This window comes from Orcinus orca, chromosome 1 (genome assembly GCF_937001465.1).
Source record: "Orcinus orca chromosome 1, mOrcOrc1.1, whole genome shotgun sequence".
Taxonomy (NCBI): domain Eukaryota; kingdom Metazoa; phylum Chordata; class Mammalia; order Artiodactyla; family Delphinidae; genus Orcinus; species Orcinus orca.
This window is the reverse complement of record NC_064559.1, coordinates 137,704,352-137,716,340: the sequence shown is the minus strand read 5'-3', so window position 1 is coordinate 137,716,340 and position 11,989 is coordinate 137,704,352. Positions and strand designations below refer to the sequence as shown.

At 39.0% G+C, this 11,989-nt stretch overlaps 1 pseudogene; it reads left to right on the top strand.

Annotated features, from left to right (window-relative positions):
* The first annotated feature begins 1,264 nt into the window (after nucleotides 1-1,264).
* On the top strand, nucleotides 1,265-7,058 carry LOC125964189 (DDB1- and CUL4-associated factor 16-like; annotated as a pseudogene).
* The last annotated feature ends 4,931 nt before the right edge of the window (nucleotides 7,059-11,989 follow it).

The following is an 11,989-nucleotide window of genomic DNA, read 5'->3' as shown; positions in this document are numbered from 1 at the left end:
CCCTGGTGGCGCAGTGGTTGAGAGTCCGCCTGCCGATGCAGGCGGCACAGGTTCGTGCCCCGGTCCGGGAAGATCCCACATGCCGCGGAGCGGCTGGGCCCGTGAGCCATGGCCTCTGAGCCTGCGCGTCTGGAACCTGTGCTCAGCAATGGGAGAGGCCACAACAGTGAGAGGCCCGCGTACTGCAAAAAAAAAAAAAAAAAGCAGTTCTTTTTACACCAATACTCTACCATTCTATGCCAAGAAAGGATACTGAGTGTTCAGATGGTCCAATTTTTCTCTTTTACACTAAGCATGATTCAGATATTAGCAAGGTTTCCATTTCCATTACAGAAGAAGCCTTAGATAAGCTTTCTATTCTTAAAAAATATGAGAACATCCCAAGGAAATACCGATTTAAAGTATAATGTAATTGCACATTTTAATGGCGCTACACCATGATTGCAAACATTTAGATGATTTGGAAGTGTATAGTATGTTGTTGAAAGCAATTTTAATCCAAATATGTCCATTGCAAATTTAAGGTAATCTCAGTTTTACATGCAAAAAAATTAAGATTATAGGGAACAAAGCTGGTAGCACTAGGCCTAGTTGGGTCTTGCGGCTGGAGGTGATGCAAGGAAGAAGAAACGATCCTCCATGGGTTAAGGCTACCTTTCCAGATAGTCCAACAACTAAGTCACTAGTTTCCAAGGGAATTTGCACCACCTATGAAAACACTGGATCCGTACACACCAGACAGATCCTTGACAACTCATCCCACCACCCCCCGCACAAAAGTTGCTCTACCAGTGGACAAAGAAGGTGACCACTGAGTTTCTTTTCATTACCAGATAGATATAATATCCCTGCCAACAAAAAAGAGCACACAAAGTGTCTCTCCATAATATCACGACCAGTTGAGATCACACTAAGAAAATCAGCTTGCCTAGATGAGGACTCCTTCTCTTCTTGGGTAGCCAGGATTTGAAGGAGAGACTCTGACCTGTGCCACTGGTAAGTGACTAACTTTTACACACTGAACTGGTCCTGAGAACTGAGCTGTCTTCTTTGTAAGTGAAAAATATACAACATAATCTTGAAGGACTGCACAGTGGTACGAGCCAGAGGCATACTGTGTGTGTAACAGACTGAGAAATGGACAAATGAATCCTACTAAAAGGATTTTTCATCTTCTGCATCTATCTGCCAATGTTAGTGTTTTATGGGCTTAGATTATTACCTTTCTCTGGTACCTTTTTTCCTATACTGTTGTTCTATTCTAATGTGTCCTAGAAATCCCTCTCCTGATCCCTAATCAGAATCAGTAGTGAGGAAAAAGAAAACGCTAACTACCTAAATGAGAGTTCTGGGGAAGAGTAGGATTCCTCTGAAGAAGAGGACCCTGTGGTGCCCAGCCTAACACCTCTTGAGAGTCTTGCCCGGCAGGTTAAGTGCCTTTTAAAATATTCTACAACTTGGAAACATTTAAATCCTAATTCCTGGTTATATCATGCTAAACTCTTGGATGCTAGCACACAGGTCCGAATACTTCAAGAGTTAGTTCTAAGACTCTCTCATTTCTCCCATTGTGTACCCAAACTGGAACCAATTCCTGAATGGCCTCCTCTAGCTTCTTGTGGAGTCCCACCTTTTCTTTTCTTTTCTTTTTTTTTAATTCAGTGTAAGCATGTAATTTAACTTTTTTCTTTTTTTTTAAATTTAATTTTATTTATTTTTTCATACAGCAGGCTCTTAGTAGTCATCTATTTTATACACATCAGTGTATACATGTCAGTCCCAACCTCCCAATTCATCACACCACCACCACCACCACCCCGCCACTTTCCCCCCTTCGTGACCACACGTTTGTTCTCTACAACTGTGTCTCAATTTCTGTCCTGAAAACCTGTTCATCTGTACCATTTTTCTAGTTTCCACATATATGCATTAATATACGATATATTTTTTTCTCTTTCTGACTTACTTCACTCTGTATGACAGTCTCTAGATCCATCCACGTCTCTACACATGACCCAATTTTGTTCCTTTTTATGGCTGAGTAATATTCCAGTGTATATATGTACCACATCTTCTTTTTTTTTACCACATCTTCTTTATCCATTAATCTGTCAATGGACATTTAGGTTGCTTCCATGACCTGGCTATTGTAAATAGTGCTGCAATGAACATTGCGGTGCATGTGTCTTTTTGAATTACGGTTTTCTCTGCGTATATGCCCGGTAGTGGGATTGCTGGGTCATATGGTAATACTATTTTTAGTTTTTTAAGGAACCTCCATACTGTTCTCCATAGTGGCTGTATCAATTTACATTCCCACCAACAGTGCAACAGGGCTCCCTTTTCTCCACACCCTCTCCAGCATTTGTTGTTTGTAGATTTTCTTATGATGCCCATTCTAATTGGTGTGAGGTGATACCTCATTGTAGTTTTGATTTGCATTTCTCTAATAATTAGGGATGCTGAGCAGCTTTGCTTGTACTTCTTGCCCATTTGTATGTCTTCCTTTGAGAAATGTCTATTTAGGTCTTCTGCCCATTTTTGGATTGGGTTGTTTGTTTCTTTAATATTGAGCTGCATGGGCTGTTTATAATTTTGGAGATTAATCCTTTCTCCGTTGATTCATTTGCAAATATTTTCTCCCATTTTGAGGGTTGTCTTTTCGTCTTGTTTATGGTTTCCTTTGCTGTGCAAAAGCTTTTAAGTTTCATTAGGTCCCATTTGTTTATTTTTGTTTTTATTTCCATTACTCTAGGAGGTGGATCAAAACAGATCTTGCTGTGATTTATCTCAAAGAGTGTTCTTCCTATGTTTTCCTCTAAGAGTGTAAAGGTGTCCGGTCTTACATTTAGGTCTCAAATCCATTTTGAGTTTATTTTTGTGTATGGTGTTAGGGAGTGTTCTAATTTCATTCTTTTACATGTAGCTGTCCAGTTTTCCCAGCACCACTTATTGAAGAGACTGTCTTTTCTCCATTGTATATCCTTGCCTCCTTTGTCATAGGTTAGTTGACCATAGGTGCGTGGGTTTACCTCTGGGCTTTCTATCTTGTTCCATTGATCTGTGTTTCTGTTTTTGTGCCAGTACCACATTGTCTTGATTACTATAGCTTTGTAGTATAGTATGAAGCCAGGGAATCTGAATCCTTCAGCTCCGTTTTCTTCCCTCAAGACCGCTTAGGCTATTCAGGGTCTTTTTTGTCTCCATACAAATTTTAAGATTTTTTGTTCTAGTTCTGTAAAAAATGCCACTGGTAACTTGATAGGGATTGCATTGACTCTGTAGATTGCTTTGGGTAGTATAGTCATTTTCACAATATTGATTCTTCCAATCCAAGAACATGGTATATCTCTCCGTCTGTTGGTATCATCTTTAATTTCTTTCATCAGTGTCTTATAGTTTTCTGCATACAGGTCTTTTGTCTCTTAGGTAGGTTTATTCTGAGGTATTTTATTCTTTTTGTTGCAGTGGTAAATGGAAGTGTTTCCTTAATTTCTCTTTCAGATTTTTCATCATTAGTGTATACGAATGCAAGAGATTTCTGTGCATTAATTTTGTATCCTGCTACTTTACCAAATTCATTGATCAGCTCTAGTAGTTTTCTGGTGGCATCTTTAGGATTCTCTATGTGTAGTATCATGTCATCTGCAAACAGTGACAGTTTTACTTCTTCTTTTCCAATTTGTATTCCTTTTATTTCTTTTTCTTCTGTGATTGCTGTGGTTAGGACTTCCAAAACTGTTGAATAATAGTGGTGAGAGTGGACATCCTTGTCTTGTTCCTGATCTGAGAGAAAATGCTTTCAGTTTTTCACCATTGAGAATGATGTTTGCTGTGAGTTTGTTGTATATGGCCTTTATTATTTTGAGTAGGTTAACCTCTATGCCCACTTTCTGGAGAGTTTTTATCATAAATGGGTGTTGAATTTTTTCAAAAGCTTTTTCTGCATCTATTGAGATGATCACATGGTTTTTATTCTTCAGTTTTTTAATATGGTGTATCACATTGATTGATTTGCATATATTGAAGAATCCTTGCATCCCTGGGATAAATCCCGCTTGATCATGGTGTATGATCCTTTTAATGTGCTGTTGGATTCTGTTTGCTAGTATTTTGTTGAGGATTTTTGCATCTATATTCATCAGTGATATTGGTCTGTAATTTTCTTATTTTGTAGTATCTTTGTCTGGTTTTGGTATCAGGGTGATGGTGGCCTCATAGAATGAGTTTGGGAGTGTTCCTTCCTCTGCAATTTTTGGGAAGACTTTGAGAAGGATGGGTTTTAGCTCTTCTCTAAATGTTTGATAGAATTCACCTGTGAAGCCATCTGGTCCTGGACTTTTGTTGTTGGAAGATTTTTAATCACAGTTTCAATTTCATTACTTGTGATTGGTCTGTTCATATGTTCTATTTCTTCCTGGTTCAGTCTTGGGAGGTTATAACTTTCTAAGAATTTGTCCATTTCTTTCAGGTTGTCCATTTTATTGGCATAGAGTTGCTTGTAGTAGTCTCTTAGGATGCTTTGTATTTCTGTGTTGACTGTTGTAACTTCTCCTTTTTCATTTGTAATTTTATTGATTTCAGTCCTCTCCCTCTTTTTCTTGATGAGTCTGGCTAATGGTTTATCAACTGTGTTTATCCACTCAAAGAACCAGCTTTTAGTTTTATTGATCTTTGCTATTGTTTTCTTTGTTTCTCTTTCATTTATTTCTGCTCTGATCTTTATGATTTCTTTCCTTCTGCTAACTTTGGGTTTAGTTTGTTCTTCTTTCTCTAGTTACTTTGGGTGTAAGGTTAGATTGTTTCTTTGAGATTTTTCTTGTTTCTTGAGGTAGGCTTGTATAGCAATAAACTTCCCTCTTAGAACTGCTTTTGCTGCATCCCATAGGTTTTGGATCGTCATGTTTTCATTGTCATTTGTCTCTAGGTATTTTTTGATTTCCTCTTTGATTTCTTCAGTGATCGCTCGGTTATTTAGTAACGTATTGTTTAACCTCCATGTGTTTGTGTTTTTTACGTTTTTTTTCCCTGTAATTGATTTCTAATCTCATAGCGTTGTGGTCAGAAAAGATGCTTGAGATGATTTCAATTTTCTTAAATTTACTGAGGCTTGATTTGTGACCCAAGATGTGATCTATCCTGGAGAATGTTCCGTGCACACTTGAGAAGAAAGTGTAATCTGCTGTTTTTGGATGGAATGTCCTATAAGTATCAATTACATCTATCTGGTCTATTGTGTAATTTAAAGCTTGTGTTTCCTTATTAATTTTCTGTCTGGATGATCTGTCCATTGGTGTAAGTGAGGTGTTAAAGGCCCCCACTATGATTGTGTCACTGTCGATTTCCTCTTTTATAGCTGTTAGCAGTTGCCTTATGTATTGAGGTGCTCCTATGCTGGATGCATATATATTTATAATTGTTATATCTTCTTCTTGGATTGATCCCTTGATCATTATGTAGTGTCCTTCCTTGTCTCTTGTAACATTCTTTGTTCCAAGGTCTATTTTTTTTTAAAGTCTATTTTATGTGATATGAGTATAGCTACTCCAGCTTTCTTTTGATTTCCATTTGCACAGAATATCTTTTTCCATCCCCTCACTTTCAGTCTGTATGTGTCCCTAGGTCTGAAGTGGGTCTCTTGTAGACAGCGTATATATAGGTCATGTTTTTGTGTCCATTCAGCAAGCCTGTGTTTTTGTGTCCATTCAGCAAGCCTGTGTTGGAGCATTTAATCCATTCACATTTAAGGTAATTATCAATATGTATGTTCCTATTACCATTTTCTTAATCATTTTGGGTTTGTTTCTGTAGGTCCTTTCCTTCTCTTGTGTTTCCCACTTAGAGAAGTTCCTTTAGCATTTGTTGTGGAGCTGGTTTTGTGGTGCTGAATTCTCTTAGCTTTTGCTTGTCTGTAAAGCTTTTGATTTCTCCATCGAATCTGAATGAGATCCTTGCTGGGTAGAGTAATCTTGGTTGTAGGTTCTTCCCTTTCATCACTTCAAGTATACCATGCCACTCCCTTCTAGCTTGTAGAGTTTCTGCTGAGAAATCAGCTGTTAACCTTATGGGAGTTCCCTTGTATGTTGTCATTTTTTCCCTTGCTGCTTTCAATAACTTTTCTTTGTCTTTAACTTTTTCCAATTTGATTACTGTGTGTCTAGGCATGTTTCTCCGTGGGTTTATCCTGTATGGGATTTTCTGAGCTTCCTGGACTTGGGTGGCTATTTCCTTTCCCATGTTAGGGAAGTTTTCGACTATAATCTCTTCAAATATTTTCTTGGGTCCTTTCTCTCTCTCTTCTCCTTCTGGGACCCCTATAACGCAAATATTGTTGCATTTAATGTTGTCCCAGAGGTCTCTTAGGCTGTCTTCATTTCTTTTCATTCTTTTATCTTTATTCTGTTCCGCAGCAATGAATTCCACCATTCTGTCTTCCAGGTCACTTATCCGTTCCTCTGCTTCAGGTATTCTGCTATTGATTCCTTCTAGTGTATTTTTCACTTCAGTTATTGTAGTGTTCATCTCTGTTTGTTTGTTCTTTAATTCTTCTAGATCTTTGTTAAACATTTCTTGCATCTTCTCGATCTTTGCCTCCATTCTGTTTCCGAGGTCCTGGATCATCTTCACTATCATTATTCTGAATTCTTTTTCTGGAAGGTTGCCTATCTCCACTTCATTTAATTGTTTTATCTTGTTCCTTCATCTGGTACTTAGCCCTCTGCCTTTTCATCTTGTCTATCTTTCTATGAATGTGTTTTTTTTCCACAGGATGCAGGATTGTTGTTCTTTTTGCTTCTCGAGTCCCACCTTTTCAAAAGCCCCTCATGAGTCCCAGCCGGCTTTCTAGAGATTATGCCACTCTAAATGGAGCACTGCAATTTGCCACCAAAGAGTTAAGCCCAACATTGAGTAGAGCCACTCCCATACTTGAGTACCTAAAATAAATTCCTAATTCATGTGTTTCTGGTTGTTGCTGTGGCTGGTTAACTAAAACAGTTAAGGAAACAACCCGCACTGAACCCATCAGCACTACTTACTCCTACTCTGACTTCCAAAAGGCAGTTTAACAAACCCCTAACTTCATCACTATAAAGATCCACCATTCCTTCTCATATCTCTCGTGTTGCAGTTGAGAAAGGAATACAGTTACACAGCTCACAGTTGAGAAACTAAAGTCTTCTCAACCCAACTATGTCCTGTCCTGATATGCCAAAATACAATCAAGTACTGAATATATACCCAAGAGTCCTGTAACTCGACTACAGAAGATGCGCATTGTGAGCGTTCCCTTTGAAGAACCCTGTGGATAAAGTGAGAACTTCAGTAGAGAATTAGTCAAAAGGGACCTTATTACAAAAGATAAGTGAACACTCTCCACACTCAGTTCTCCCCGTAATTTACTCTGCCTGTCTAATGGACTTAACTAGATACCTAATTTTTAGTGGGAAGGAAAAGGAGGCCACTACCCCATTTGTTACCCTAACTTCAGAATAACCATTGTGGAAAGTGGTAAGTCAGCTACTCCCAAAATCACCTTTCTGAGCATACTTTTCTCTGATATTCATTTCTAGGGAAGTAGTTGAATTAAATTGAATAATTAGACAAAAAAAATGGTGGGAATATGGATTTATCTCCCAGCTTTTATATTGATAGGCCTACATATAGCACCCTTTAGGAGTTCCTATTTTGGGGGGTGGGAGTGCAGTAGTGTAGTAGTAGCCTACACTATTCCAGACCTATTATGGGACCTGAAATTACAGCATAAACATTATATAGGCTCCCACCAGGCTGTTTCTAGCTAAACTCATTTATAAAATCGTACGTGGGGGTTAAACAGACACCTGTTCTGTAGAGAATATATTTCCTGCATCTTGGCATCCAGACTTTACCAAGAGCAAATAAAACACATTCCAAAGGACCACTGGGAAAGAATTAAGAGAGCATTTATGCTAGTGGGTGAAAGTATTTCATCTGTATAATGTCTCCTGGAGCAGTACTTCATGCACTTTCCACATCCATGGCAAACTTTTCAGGTACTCTTCTAACTGTAAAGAACTTTACTGCGGAAAATCTCAGTCTAATACAATCTGAAGTTAAAGAGTTTTTTAGTATCATTGTTTTTCTACATCTAGCTTTAGATTTTTTTCTGGTTGAATAGAAAGCATATGTACCCTTGTAAATGAGTCTTGCTGTGTTTATTTAGATGAGTCAAAACATAGAAGTCAACATACATAAAATGTGTGAGACCAGTAAGTCTTTCACATATCTGCAATAAAGCGTGAAACCTGTATGTGATCCTGGTTGACTGGGCATCTAAAGGGAACCAGAAAATATATTGTTAAAGATATAGCATATATCCTTCCTTGTTTTAGTTTTGCTTTTTCTTTTCTCCATAATTAAGTGCTGTATACAAAGTGGCATCAAAAAATTGAAGCATTAATGGAAACACAAATTCTATAAATGTATAGCAACTTTAAAGAGAGAGAAGAATGGTTATAACCTAATGAGTAGTTTCTTGAGCCTTAGTTGTCTCGTCTTAAGGAAAAAGGAGGGAATTGTAGTAGGTAGAAAAAATATTTGTTAATGGAAAATTACTGAACTGAAACCGTACAATGTTAGTGTAACAGAATGTATCAGTAACTGTTCCTATGTAGATGTTCTATGAAATTAGTTTTTAAAACGTTAAAAAAATTAAGATTATAAAAGTGTAATCTCTCAGTTATTGCTCCTTCCCAAGTCCCTTCTGGCTTGCACCTTGAGGGAGCCTGCTTCCCATGTCCCTACCTCCCTGAGATACTGTCCTTGTGTCACCACCACTGCTGCCAGCACCACCACTGCCGTCCTTTCTGCAGTGCTGCAGCCACTGGCCCAAGGCCACTCCAGGCCAGACAGCTTCTCACTGCAGCTCTGGCAGCATTGAAGAGCCCTCTCTTGCTGTTTCTCCTCTGGGTGCTTCAATGATGGCCCTGCTTCTTCTGCTTCCTACTGCTCTCTCTATAGAGCTGCAGAGAAACCCTGGAGGAGCTGTGCTGCCAGAACACTAAGTGCCTCTCACCTGCCCTTGTCCCCTGGGGTCAGGTCTGCTTCTCCTCTAGCCAGATTTTCTCACTGTCTGCAGCTACTGGTCAGAGGATTGATTTCCCCCTGGTGGTAGTTTTTGTTGAACAAGGAGTCATTAAATTGCCAAGTATTTGCTAAGAACTTGTTCTGTGTATAGAATCTTATTAATTGTCAAGAAATGAGTGAAAAGAACTGAACAAACATACAAATTTAAAACCAAATATTTTGTTTGATGAGTCTTCTGCTTTTTAAAAAAAAGTTGAAATCTACTGGATTCTGTAGATGTACTTCAGCCTATCTGTAAAGTTCATTTATCAATTTGACAAACATATATGGAGCGCATGCAATGTGCCACGTTCTGTCCCCAGTGCTAGGAATACAAGATGGGCAAGATGCCTGCTCTCATGGAGCTTCCAATGAACAAGTAAGTTAACAACAGTTACTGATAAATACAATATCAGACAGTGAGTAAGTGATCAGAAGAAAATAAAGCAGACTAATAGGATAGAAACTAATGGGAGGAAAACTTTGAATAGGGAGCAGAAGGAAGGTCTTGAGAAGGTGACATCCGGGCTTAATCATGGGAATATCTAGGGGAAAAAAACCCAGACAGGAGGAACAGCAAAGTTACAGGAATGTAATAATACAGGAAGTTAATGACAGGAGATGAGGTCAGACAGACCAGCCCAGATCAGGTAGGGCTTACAAAACCATGGTAAGGAATTTCAATTTTATTCTAAATACAGTGAAAAGCATTGGAAGATCAAAAGGGAATGATTTTCTGTGATTACATTTTAAAAAGATCACACTGGCTACTGTGTAGACACTGGATTGTAGGGGAGCAAGAGTGTAAGACTCTAAGACCCATTAGGAGCTGTTGTAACCTAAATAAGAAATTATGGTTCTACAACTCTATGAAATAAATGTGGGTTCTATTAGATAATGCCCTCTGCTGATAGCCCACTATACAAGGTATTGGATCTACTTACTGTGTAACAAAAGTATCTGTCTGGGTCACTGGCCTCAAAGATCTTTTTATAATTTAATGGAAGTGACAGGTAAAATTAAAGAGGACAAAGAAAAGAGATCCCTTGTTGAGGCAATAAAAACTTGGCAAAGGTTAACAGGCTCTCAACAATAGTCTTCGGCTGGGGCAAAATTTTATGGGTCACCCAACCCTGAATCACCAGTGTTACAGAAGAACCAAAAACCCATCACCCAGACCTTGAATCATAGTAAATAACCAAACAAATTACAAGCAAATATAAACATAATTTTCAATATTTACTGAGAACTTAGAATATTCCGGGAACTGTACTAATGCTCTACATGAATCATTTAATTCCCCAGGAAAATGGGGAATAGTGATTATCATCCACATTTTCTAGATAAAAAGCCGTGTCTGTGGACACGGTAACTTGTCTAATGCTTCACACAGCTAACAACCTCTAAAGCCCAGCCTCAAATCCTAATTAATCTGACCCAAAATCCAAACTTCATAAGGATAAGGCTAGTGTTTCCCAGTTGCCTGATGATAGAAATTAGCTTGCGGGAGTTCCCTGGTGGCCTAATGGTTAGGATTCTGGGCTTTCACTGCCGTGGCTGGGGTTCAATCCCTGGTCAGGGAAATGAGATTCTGCAAGCTGCTCGGCACAGCCACACACACAAAAATTAAGAATTAGCTTGTTAAAAATATAAATACCTGGGCTTCCCTGGTGGCGCAGTGGTTGAGAGTCCGCCTGCCGATGCAGGGGACACGTGTTCGTGCCCCAGTCCGGGAGGATCCCGCATGCCATGGAGCAGCTGGGCCCGTGAGCCATGGCCTCTGAGCCTGCGCATCCAGAGCCTGTGCTCCACCACGGGAGAGGCCACAACAGTGAGAGGCCCGCGTACCACACACACACACACACACACACACACACAAAATACCTGTACCCATCCCCCATCCCATGCTAACAGAATCAGAATCTCCAGGAAGGGGTCTGGAGTTTTTTTTTTTAACATCTTTATTGGAGTATAATTGCTTTACAATGATGTGTTAGTTTCTGCTGTATAACAAGTGAATCAGCTATAAATATACATAAATATACATATATCCCTATATCTCCTCCCTCTTGCATCTCCCTCCCACCCTCCTTATCCCACCCTTCTAGGTGGTCACAAAACACCAAGCTGACCTCCCTGTGCTATGCAGCTGCTTCCTACTAGTTATCTACTTTACATTTGATAGTGTATATTTGTCCATGCCACTCTCTCACTTCGTCCCAGCTTACCCTTCCCCCTCCCTGTGTCCTCAAGTCCATTCTCTATGTCTGCGTCTTTATTCCTGTCCTGCCCCTAGGTTCTTCAGAACCTTTTTTTTTTTTAGATTCCATATATATGTGTTAGCATATGGTATTTTTTTTTCTCTTTCTGACTTACTTCACTCTGTATGAAACACTCTAGGTCCATCCACCTCACTACAAGTAACTCAATTTTGTTTCTCTTTATGGCTGAGTAATATTCCATTGTATACATGTGTCACATCTTCTTTATCCATTCATCTGTCGATGGACACTTAGGTTGCTTCCATGTCCTGGTTATTGCAAATAGAGCTGCAATGAACATTGTGGTACATGACTCTTTTTGAATTATGGTTTTCTCAGGGTATATGCCCAGTAGGGGGATTGCTGGGTCGTATGGTAGTTCTATTTTTAGTTTTTTAAGGAACCTCCATACTGTTCTCCATAGTGGCTGTATCAATTTACATTCCTGCTGAATTTTTAACAATCTTATTATCCCTCCAAATTATTATTATCTTATTCTTAATAACATAATCGTTCTAATTATATAGCCTACACAGGAATAGACCATACCTAGCATAAAAGAATACGGATAAATGGAGAATACAATATAAAGGAAAAATCAAGGCATGTGGCATTTATCAGAG